Genomic DNA, 12,602 nt, shown 5'->3' on the forward strand with positions numbered 1-12,602 from the left:
TGTAGTTCATGATCTTTGTCTATCCCCAAATAAAGGTGTTGCATTTGCTATTTTCCAACCTAACAGAATGTTCTCTGAATCTCGAGAATTAATTAAAACCATTATCAACTATCTCACTTCCACTTCTTCTAAGACTCTGTGTTTGGGAAGAAGTAAGTTATTCGGAGAATTAAACACTTGCAGGGTCCAATTTAGACATAATGCATCACACAAGCCTTGAGTATTGGCAAATTTATTTGTGATATCACAGGGAGAAACGAGACCAGCTTGATCAGATGGTCCCAAGTCAATCCAACGGAATACAGATAGTCACGAGATTTTATAGGTTACAATTAAAAAAAAACTTTTTTTAAGATTAGATCACTTACAGTGTGGAATAAGGCCCTTTGTCCCAACTTGCAACCCACCCCCTACATTTACCCCTTCACCGAACACCACGGGCACTTCACCTAGCTTTTTTTGACTGTGGGAGGAAACCAGAGCACCCAGAGGAAACCCACACAGACACAGGGAGAATGTGTAAACTCCACACAGTCAGTTACCTGAGGTGGGAATTGAACCAGGGTCTCTGGTGCTGTGAGGCAGCAATGCTAACCACTGTGCCACTGTGCCACCCAATTAGCAGACTGTTAGTTACAGAATAATGAGTAGGCATAAGGCAACTTGCTCAGCATTAGTTCCAGTCAGGTAGCGACTGGACCGTGTCAGTTAGTAGCTGATAAGCAGGTGTTAGTATATAACAGATCCTTGCAAAGAGAAGAATGGCTTCATGCAAAGAGATGAATTTGTTTATCAGGTGTCTGCACAGCTGCAAGGCCAACCATCTCAGGCAGGCATGGAAACAAGCTGTCTACCTATGTAAGGCAAAATGGTTTCCACATATTAATATGTGACAAAATGGCTTCCACAATTCTCCCACATTCTGGATATGTCTATCAAGACTCAAGGACACTGAACCTGCAACTCCAAAGATTTCCTCAGTACCCCTTCCCTAGTAAGTTGTAAGATAGATGGAAAAGACAATGGACAGGTCAAGAGGGCAATGCCAAGTTGGAGGCTTGGGACTGGGATAAGGTGAGGGGGGAGGGGAAATGAGGAAACTGGTGAAATCCACAGGAAATGACTTCACCACAGGAAATAACAACACCAACCCAAAGAAACCCAAACATATAAATAGAAAGCAGGAATCATGTACAGTGCTTCGCCTGAGGCCCATTGAAGATGTTAGGAGAAAGTGAGGACTGCAGATGCTGGAGATCAGAGCTGAAAAATGTGTTGCTGGAAAAGCACAGCAGGTCAGGCAGCATCAAAGGAGCAGGAGAATCGACGTTTTGGGCATAAGCCGTTCTTCAGGAATGAGGAAGGTGTGCCAAGCAGGCTAAGATAAAAGGTAGGGAGGAGGGACTTGGGGGAGGGGCATTGGAAATATGATAGGTGGAAGGAGGTTAAGGTGAGGGTGATAGGCCAGAGAGTGGTTGGGGGCGGAGAGGTCGGGAAGAAGATTGCAGGTCAAGAAGGTGGTGCTGAGTCTGAGGGTTGGGACTGAGAAAAGGTGGGGGAGGGGAAATGAGAAAGCTGGAGAAATCTGCATTCATCCCTTGTGGTTGGAGGGTTCCTAGGCATAAGATGAGGCACTCTTTCTCCAGGCGTCTTGTTGCTATAGTCTGGAGAAAGAGGAGGCCAAGGATCTACATGTCCTTGGCAGAGTGGGAGGGGGAGTTAAAGTGTTCAGCCACTGGGCGGTCGGGTGGGTTGGTGCGGGTGTCCCAGAGGTATTCTCTGAAACATTCTGAAAGTAGGCGGCCTGTCTCCCCAATAGGAGGCTACATCGGGTGCAGCGGATGCAGTAAATGATGTGTGTGGAGGTGCAGGTGAATTTGTGGCAGATATGGAATGATCCTTTGGGGCCTTGGAGGGAAGTGAGGGGGGAGGTGCAAGTTTTGCATTTCTTGCGGTTGCAAGGGAAGGTGCCGGGAGTGGAGGTTGGGTTGGTGAGGGGTGTGGATCTGACGAGGGAGTCACGAAGGGAGTGGTCTTTCCAGAATGCTGATAGAGGTGGGGAGGGAAATATAGCCTTGGTGGTGGGGTCTGTTTGGAGGTGACGGAAATGACGAAGGATGATACGATGTACCTGGAGGTTGGTGGGGTGGTAGGTGAGGACCAGTGGGGTTCTGTCCTGGTGGTGATTGGGGGAGCGGGATTCAAGGACGGAGGAGCGGGAAGTGGAGGAGATGCAGCGGAGAGCGTTGTCAACCACGTCTGAGGGGAAATTATGGTCTTTGAAGACGGAGGCCATCTGGGTTGTTCAGTATTGGAATTGGTCCTCCTGGGAGGCGAAGGCGAAGGAATTGGGAATCTGGGATGGCGTTTTTACAGGGGGCAGGGTGGGAGGAGGTGTAATCTAGGTAGAGTCGGTTGGTTTATAGTAAACGTCCGTGTTGAGTCGGTCGTCCGAGATAGAAATGCAGAGGTCTAGGAAGGGGAAGGAGGAGTCTGAGACGGTCCAGGTAAGTTTGAGGTCGGGGTGGAAGGTATTAGTAAAGTGGGTGAACTGTTCAACTTCCTTGTGGGAGCACGAGACAGCGCCAATACAGTCATCGATGTAGCGGAGGAAAAGGTGGGTGTGGTGCCAGTGAAGCTGCGTAAGATGGACTGTTCCACATATACCCACAAAGAGGCAAGCATAGCAAGGGCCCATGCGGGTGCCCATGGCTACTTCTTTGGTTTGGAGGAAGTGGGAGGATTGGAAAGAGAAGGTGTTCAGGGTGAGGACCAGTTCAGTCAGTTGAAGGAGGGTGTCAGTGGAAGGGTACTGGTTGGTTCGGCGGGAAAGGAAGAAGTGGAGGGCTTTGAGGCCTTCATGATGGGGGATGGAGGTGTATAGGGACTGGATGTCCATAGTGAAGATAAGGCATTGGGGGACGGGGAAGTGAAAATCATGGAGGAGGTGGAGGGCGTGGGTGGTGTCCCGAACATAGGTGGGGAGTTCTTGGACTAAGGGGGACAGGACCGTGTCAAGGTATGCAGAAATGAGTTCGGTGGGGCAGGAGCAGCTGAGACAAAGGGTTGGCCGGGGCAGTCAGGTTTGTGGATTTTCGGCATGAGGTAGAAACGGGCGGTGCGGGATTGTGGGACTATGAGGTTGGAGGCGGTGGATGGGAGATCCCCTGAGGTGATGAGGTTATGGATGGTCTGGGAGATGATGGTCTGGTAGGGTCATGGTCAAGGGGGCAGTAGGAGAAGGTGCCCATGAGCTGGCATTTAGCCTCAGCAATATAAAGATCGGTGCGCCAAACTACCACTGCGCCTCCTTTGTCTGCCGGTTTGATGGTGAGGTTGGGGTTGGAGCGGAGGGAGTGGAGGGCAGCACGTTGCGAGGGTGAGAGGTTGGAGTGGGTGAGATGGATGGACAGGTTGAGGCGGTTAATGTCGCGGCAGCAATTGGCTATGAAGAGATCGAGGGCGGGTAAGAGGCCATCACGGGGATTCCAGATGGTTGGGGTGTGTTGGAGCCAGGAGAAGGGGTTGTCAGAGGGTGGGCGGGAGTTCTGATTGAAGAAGTAGGCATGGAGGCGAAAGCAGCAGAAGAAATGCTCGATGTCTCGTCGTGTGTTGAATTAGTTAACCTACCACCACTCTCTGACTTCGACCGGTTAGCCAGTTTTCAATCCAATTGGCCAAGTTTCCCTCTATCCCATGCCTCCTGACTTTCCGCATAAGCCTACCATGGGGAACCTTATCAAATGCCTTACTAAAATCCATGTACACTACATCCACTGCTCTACCCTCATCCACATGCTTGGTCACCTCCTCAAAGAATTCAATAAGACTTGTAAGGCAAGACCTACCCTTCACAAATCCGTGCTGGCTGTCCCTAATCAAGCAGTGTCTTTCCAGATACTCATAAATCCTATCCCTCAGTATCCTTTCCATTACTTTGCCTACCACAGAAGTAAGACTAACTGGCCTGTAATTCCCGGGGTTATCCCTATTCCCTTTTTTGAACAGGAGCACAACATTCGCTACTCTCCAGTCCCCTGGTACCACCCCCGTTGACAGTGAAGACGAAAAGATCATTGCCAACGGTACTGCAATTTCCTCTCTTGCTTCCCACATAATCCTTGGATATATCCCGTCAGGCCCGGGGGACTTGTCTATCCTCAAGTTGTTCAAAATGTCCAACACATCTTCCTTCCTAACAAGTATCTCATCTAGCTTACCAGTCCGTTTCACACTCTCCTCTTCAACAATACGGTCCCTCTCATTCGTAAATACTGAAGAAAAGTACTTGTTCAAGACCTCTCCTATCTCTTCCGACTCAATACACAATCTCCCACTACTGTCCTTGATCGGACCTACCCTCGTTCTTGTCATTCTCATGTTTCTCACATACGCATAAAATGCCTTGGGGTTATCCTTGATCCTATCCGCCAAGGATTTTTCATGCCCTTTCTTAGCTCTCCTGATCCCTTTCTTCAGGTCCCTTCTGGCTATCCTGTATCCCTCCACTGCTCTGTCTGAACCCTGTTTCCTCAACCTTATGTAAGCCTCCTTCTTCCTCTTTACTAGACATTCAACCTCCCTCGTCAACCAAGGCTCCCTCACACGACCATTTCTTTCCTGCCTGATAGGTACATACATATCAAGGACGCGTCGTATCTGCTCCTTGAAAAAGTTCCACATTTCCACCACATGCTTCCCTGACAGCCTATGCTTCCAACTTATGCTCCTCAAATCCTGTCTTACAGCATCGTAATTTCCCTTCCCCCAATTGTAAAATCTACCCTGTTGTGCGCACCTATCTCTCTCCATAACCAAGGTGAAAGTCACAGAATTGTGATCACCATCACCAAAATGTTCACCCACTAACAAGCCCATCACTTGTCCCCAGTTCATTACCGAGTACCAAATCCAATATGGCCTCCCCTCTGGTTGGACAATCTACATACTGAGTTAGAAAAGCTTCCTGGACACACTGCACAAACACCGCTCCATGTAATCTATTTGATCTAAAGAGCTTCCAATCAATATTTGGGAAGTTGAAGTCGCCCATGACTACGACCCTGTGGCTTCTGCACCTTTCCAAAATCTGTTTCCCAATCTGTTCCTCCACATCTCTGCTGCTATTGGGGGGCCTATAGTAAACACCCAACAAGGTGACTGCACCTTTCCTATTTCTGACTTCAGCCCATACTACCTCCAAAGGCAGATCCCCCTCAAACTGCCTTTCTGCAGCCGTTATACCATTTCTAATTAGCAATGCCACCCCCCCTCCTTTTTTACCACCCTCCCTAATCTTATTGAAACATCTGTAACCAGGAACCTCCAACAACCATTCCTGTCCCTCATCTATCCACGTTTCCGTGATGGCCACAACATCATAGTCCCAGGTACCGATCCATGCCTTAAGTTCACCCACCTTATTTCTGATACTTCTTGCGTTGAAGTATACGCACTTGAGCCCATCTCTGTGTCCGCAAGTATTCCCTGTCAGTGCTACCTTCTCCACAGCCTCCCTACATTCTTGGACATCCTGAAACACAGCTAGCTTACTTGCTGGACTACAAGTCCGGATCCCATCCCCCTGCCAAATTAATTTAAACGCCCCCGAAGAGTGCTAGCAAACCTACCCCCCAGGATATTGGTGCCCTTCTGGTTCAGGTGCAACCCGTCCTGTTTGTACAGGTCCCACCTTCCCCAGAATGCAGTCCAATTGTCCAAATACCTGAAGCCCTCCCTCCTACACCATCCTTGCAGCCACGTGTTCAACTGCACTCTCTCCCTATTCCTTGCCTCACTGTCACGTGGCACCGGCAACAACCCAGAGATGACGACTCTGTCTGTCCTAGCTTTTAGCTTCCAGCCTAACTCCCTGAGTTCTTGAATGACCTCCCCACCCCTCTTCCTACCTATGTCATTGGTGCCAATGTGTACCACGACTTCTGGCTGCACACCCTCCCCCTTAAGGATTCTGAAGACACGGTCCGAGACGTCTCAGACCCTGGCTCCCGGGAGGCAACAAACCATTCGAGAGTCTCACCCATGTCCACAGAACCGCCTGTCCGTCCCTCTACCTAGAGAGTCTCCTATAACTAGCGCTCTCCTGCTCTCCCCCTTTCCTTTCTTAGTCTCAGAGCCAGACCTCACGTCACAGACCCCTTCACTGCAGCTTACCCCTGCAAGGCTGTCCCCCCCAACAGTTTCCAAAGCTGTATACCTATTTTTTAGGGGAACGACCACAGGGGAACCCTGCACTGCCTGCTTCTTCCCCTTCCCACCTCTAACTGTTACCCAGCTACCTCTGTTCTCCGGCGTAACTATGTCCCTGTAGCTTCTATCAATCACCCTCTCAGCCTCTCGAATAATCCTCAGTTCATCTAACTCCAGTTCCAGTTCCCTAACTCGTTCGGTGAGGAGCAGGATCTGACTGCATTTCCTGCAGACGAAGTCGGCAGGAGTATCGGTGGTCACCCCTACCTCAAACATCCTGCAAGAGGAACATTCCACTGCCTGCGCTGCCATGACTGTACACTTTGTCTCCAAAACAAGAACACTGAGTCAATAACACTGAGTCGCTTACCTGTGGACTTTAAAGTTAGGTTAGGTTAGAGGAGGAGGGTGGGAGGGAGGTCCTAGGAAGTAGGGCCTGAGGTCTAGAACACACCCGTTCAAATACTACTCACTGTCTCAGGAGACATGGATGACCTGCTTAAAACATGGGAGCAGGACTTGGGACTAGAAATCTCTGAGGATATGTGGAATGACATTTGGGAAAATGCTAGAAGAATTGCTATCTGTAACAGAACTCAGGCTATCCAACTAAAGATACTTCATAGGGCCCATATAGCTCCGGCTCGACTGGCAAAATTTAAGGCAGGAGCATCTCCAATGTGTCCTAAATGCAAAATAGAGGTGGGTACTCTTGTACATTGTCTGTGGACTTGTCAGAAAATCCGCAGATACTGGACTAAAGTGGCAAATACCCTGACAGAAATTTTAGGAATGGAAATTAGGGTGGACCCTGTATCTCTCCTTTTGGGCTTTTCGAACCTCTCATCTCTGGATATGCATGGGAAGAGACTATTTTCTATTCTCTCTTTCTGTGCAAGGAAAAATATTTTGGTGAACTGGGTGGCTGAGGGCCCCCTGGACTTTCAAATTGGCACAGATTAATTATGGAATATATCCCCCTTGACTTCCTCACAAATATGGTGCACCGAAAGACTGAATTATCTTATAAAATATGGCAGCCCTTTTTGAATTATATAAATGCAGATATTTCGGCTATCCTAACAAGGGCTTTTATTTAGTGAAGATTTCAGACCGGGCTGCTCCGGGGCCCCTTAGGAGAGGAATCCTACGCGAATATGGGTTTTATTATATTTGATGTTTATACATTCCGAGCATGTAAGAGACTTAGGTATACACTCTGGTTAGTTATAGGTTAGATTAGTAGAAAGTTGAGTTTTTTTTCTATTTTTTTCATTTCTTTTTTTTCTTTTTTTGTTTTCTTTCTTTCTCTTTTCTTTGTTAAATTATGACTATTGTATATATGATTTAATTGTACATCAATGTTTGTATTTGAGAGTTTTGTTTATTTTTGTAAATTTGCAAAAATGTTAAATTTCAATAAAAATATCTACAAAAAAAAATACTACTCACTTACCTTCCCGACCAGCTCTACGCTCCGACCTCACTTCCGCCCGGTTCGCGCCGCTCTACGCGGTGAAAAGAGTTGTTGATGTCTCATCCCCTGTCAAAATGACATCTTCAGTGCTTTGGTTTCCAGTTGTTCATTGTAGTGGCCAGTACATTGGGTCTAGGTTTATATGCTTGTTGATGGAGTCAGTGGATGAGTGCCATCCTTTTAGAAGCTCTCATTCAAGGATTCCATCAACAGGCATGTATACCTAGACCCTACATACAGTAACATCTTACTGGAACTGGCAACCAGAAACAGCAGGAATGGAACCAAATAAATTCCAGAAGATACAGTACAGCAGCACTTCACAGGAGGCTCCAAAGCACTGAGGATGTCACTTACACTGGGAATGAAACATCTGCAAATCAACTTTCCAGCTTAGCGAACATACCTACAACGACGACAACTCTAAGTTTCTTCCCAGCCCTGAGAACAATGTCAATGTCCCCCTCACTATACTATCACCTACTTCTGGTATGTTGCTTCTTGCTCTCTCCAGTTGAGTAGCATGGTGCTATGATTGGATGACTCATCCACCATATGGCCCTCACTCTCATCTATATCAGCTGAGAAAATCTCAAACATTTTGGACAATCACAAAGACTGAGACTCCTACAATCCTTTGGAGTCACTGTCAGAGTCACACCTTCCTGTCCCTGAACACTGAGCAAATTAGAACAAACTGTCCTAAGGAGTGGGACCACCTCCTGTTACAACAATTCCAGTTAGCTTTCCTTCTCCCTGATATGTTACAGTCTCTGCTACTCAGCCTCCTGTTTGTAAACTTTAAGAATTAAAGTTCATGCTGCTGCAGAAAGTCACTGCTGTTTCCCTTGAATCACTGGTAAACAGCAGCTCCCACATTTTGCATTGTAACACATCAAATACCTAACCATCATTTTTACACAATAATTGATTTATGGAGTTAGCTTCATGGGTTAACAAATCAATAAAGCCGACTCTAAATAATTTTAATACTGAGAGTAAATGTTACCTAAAGTGGGTTTCTTGCTGTTTTCAAGGTCTTGGGCAGCTTCTCCTTGTTGTAATACTGGATTTGTTCACGATTAGTCAAGCATATACTTATAGGGAGTTAATGATAACATATGTATCATTATGCCATGTGATGTTTGTGTATTAAGGTACTGGCCCCACCTTGAATAACAGCTTTCAAAGATATTCTGAACACTATGTATTTTCTAGTCCATCAGTATGAGTTTGTTAACCAGCTTGCTAAATGATAGAGCACAGGGAATATTGGTGTCTGTGATAAAATTGAAATGTCGAAACTCAACTGCAGCTAGATGCAATGGAACATAATAGTATCCATGAGGTCAAGTTCCACATTGGTTAATGAAATGTTAATGCTGGTGTGGTAAAAGAAATGGGAGTATTTATCTCTGCTGGCTGCAAGTGACTGAATCTTGAAAACATGAAGCCAAGAAATCAGCCTTTGTTCAATAAAGAGTGCAGGAGGATATGCTAGAAAAAACAGAAGGCATATTTAAAACTGAGGCATTAACCTGGTGAAGCTAAAAAAACAGAGCCACTTGTGTGTCTAACATCTTAACAGCAAAACAGCTAAGCAATTGCTCAACCAACAAATCAGATCTAAGCCTTACAGTCCTGCCACATCCAATTGGTAATAATGGTGGACAAATAAACAACTCAGTGGGAGAGAGAATCTCCAAAAATATCTCCATCCTGCGGAGCAAAATTTTTGCACGGCTGCAGTTTTGTGCAACACCACCCCCAATGGAAAAGGGTTTCCCAACTTTGTTATGGACCAGGCCAGATCCCTCAAAACATTTCAAGAAGGTGGCCCAGCCCCTAACTTGGCTAGTTGGTTTAAGCATGTGTAAAGTGGATATTCCAGAAGAAATGCCATTGGTCAAATCACTTAGTTTTAATCAAAACAGAATTTATTTAAACTGAAGTAGAGCATGCTGGGATTGTTGACTAAATTTGTAGAGCATGCTGGGATCATTGACTAATTTTTGTGCAATTTGTGCTAAATCATTGCTAAAGTGCTGACTGATGCAGGAGCAGACAAAAGTGGAAGTATGACCATCACCAAATAAAACCACAAACTCAAAACAACTTGTTGTTGCAGTTTCAGCAGATCGGAAACTGCTCAGATAACAGCCATGGGTCTTTCTGTCTGAAGAATTTATTACATGATTGAAATTGTATGCTTTGCTGTAACTCAAAAATATAGAGGGCATTGAATTTTGTAATTGGAGAGATAGCTTGGTCAAAGCCTATATTTGAGGTGACCTCACTGCTCCCAAAGCTCTTGTTAAATAAACTGTATCTGATTCACTGCTAAATTTGAATTTGTGCATTGTTTTTCCTACAACGACAGGATTACTGAATGCAACACAAACAACAGAAAACAGAATACCGAATAACTAAACCTCTCCAAAAAACCAACAGATCATCCCAATTAAATGATGCTGTTTCAAATACTTGCAACAATCCCCATGAACATTCCTTTGCACAAAAGGTAAAATCGAACACAGGTCCTTACTGGAGAGAAGTCAGAGAGAGTATCAGTCCAGACCTGCTTCTCTGGGTTCTGCAGCTTTTCCACACAACTGCTGAAAAACCAAACGAAACCAGAGGAAAGCTGATCAGGGAGAACTGGCCACTCCCCTTTCTTTGTATAAGTGTCTTTTTAATAAAAAAACTTGAAAGACTTCTGCCTGGGGCAATATCTGTTAGCTATTATCAATTGTCCCTAAACCCTTCAGCCCCAGACTCTTCAGAGTCTGTGTTGTTTATGACCTTTCTGAAAAAAAAAGTCAAGGACACATAACCTTATTAAAGTAGCAATTTCATTACTACTTTAATACAACTTAGGCTCAACTGCCAGTGTGAATGCACTTGCCCAGCAACCAATTGTCAAACCATTCCCAGACACAAGATCTTTTTTCAGAGGCAATCGGGAATAGAAGAGACACATGACAAATGAGCAATTAGAAGGCTACCGCAACTGAGCACTGGACAGATTACAACTTAGAAATACAAATACAAGTACTTGGATAACCACAAAGGTTTCTAGAATATGTAACCAACCCAGATAATGCAAGGTTATTACTGATCATGGTATTACACCATTAAGGAACAGAGGCTAACTCAAACTGATGTACAGCACATCAATCATGTGTGAAGACAGTGGTGAAGAAAACTTGGATAATATGATTATGTGGTAATATTGAATGACAGCAACATTTGGTTTGAGGGGTGGAATGGCCTGTTCCTACTTCTTATGACCTTATCATTGGATACTTGTTAAATTTTGTGATGGTGCGTGCCTCTACCAGCCTTCCAGGTAATGTATTCCAGATACCCCCCACATGCTGGGTGAAAATATTCTTCCTTAAATCCCTCCCAAACCCCCTTTACCTTGAATCTATGCTCCCTTAATAATGATTGGTCTTATAAGAGAAAAAGTTTCTCAGAGCTATATCAAAGTTTAAATTGTTATTTGGACGCACAGAACTTGTGTATTAATTGAGTATGGGTTTTGAAGAACAGTCACTTGGATCCGAAACTTTAATTTTGTTTCTCTCTCCACAAATACTGCCAGGATTGCTGAGTTTCTCCAGCATTTTTCTGGTTTAATTGAGTATTCATGGATGTGTCTTTATTAATACTGCACTGTACCAAAAATGAATTGCTCATCTTGAAAAGTCTGTTTTAACTGTTTGCATAATGATCAAACTGAGAACATTTGGCTTTGGTTAGGATGATTTCATGTTTGGAAGAAGGGGGCTGTTTCATGGTCAGTATATTCGTATAGGAGGCATTGTTATGCTATCGTCACTATATCGTAGCATGTGACATGAGACTTTAAAGATCTCAGAATCTATGTTAACACCGTCCGTTTGATTTATTGCATACTGATGCGGGCAAACTACTCTTCGTCACCAACAGATTAATGTTACTCCAGACATTGTGGGGAGAATCTTTTTACGGGCCTGATCGATGGCAAGAAATGTGTGTTTAAACATTCCTCAACGCACCTTTAGTAGAGAGCCGGTGGAAATCCAGGAAAAAAAACGAAATGACCGTCTTTCACTGAAATTACAATTAAAATGTTACTTTATAGTCCTGTTCCTCGTTGTATTGTCATGTTCTCTTTTCAAGAAAAACAGGTTTAATTTAGAAATCAATGTCATTTTGAGGAGGCAGAAGAAAGGAACTGAGGTAAAAAATTGGGACAATTTGCTCTCTGAACAGTGTGATGGACTCTAAGAATTTAAGATTTGTTTTTTGTGACAAACCAAACTGAAAAAGAAACAACTTTCTGCAATATGCAAATGAGATTAGCAATCAAAACCTAAGGTTTCTTTGGAAAATGAAACTGGTTGCCGTCAAGTACTGTAATAGGACCAGGACACATCTGAGCTTAGATACTGAGGCCAGAAGTGTTGGTTAGACAAACTAGAGAATTGGGATTGGGAAAACTGGCAGTTGCTGCAGCTGCTTCTTTTACTTGAAGTCGATGTTGATGGGTCTACCTCCATCAATACCACTATAAGTAAAGTTGAAGTGTTGCCACAGACATGAACTATTTTGCTCAGTGTTGTACCCATGGATTGGTTTGGTGCTGCTGTTTGCTGGGGATTCGACTAAATGCTAGAAACAAAGGGAGCCAGAGGTCAACTTGTTGTGATTCACTACTTTGAGATTCTCGATGGTTCAGATTAGTGCTATATCTGAAGTGTGGACTGCCTCATAAATCTAGGACATATTGGTGTCATAGCTGATATTTCCTGTATAATTTGTAGCTCATATTGACCACCGTGCCTTAGTTCCCTCTGAAACTGTTAATTTTAGTTTGCCTAGTACAGTAAACGATTTAAAGTGGAATCTTATTTGATGACAACCAGTT

The sequence above is a fragment of the Hemiscyllium ocellatum genome, chromosome 12 (assembly GCF_020745735.1).
Source record: "Hemiscyllium ocellatum isolate sHemOce1 chromosome 12, sHemOce1.pat.X.cur, whole genome shotgun sequence".
Classification (NCBI taxonomy): Eukaryota; Metazoa; Chordata; class Chondrichthyes; order Orectolobiformes; family Hemiscylliidae; genus Hemiscyllium; species Hemiscyllium ocellatum.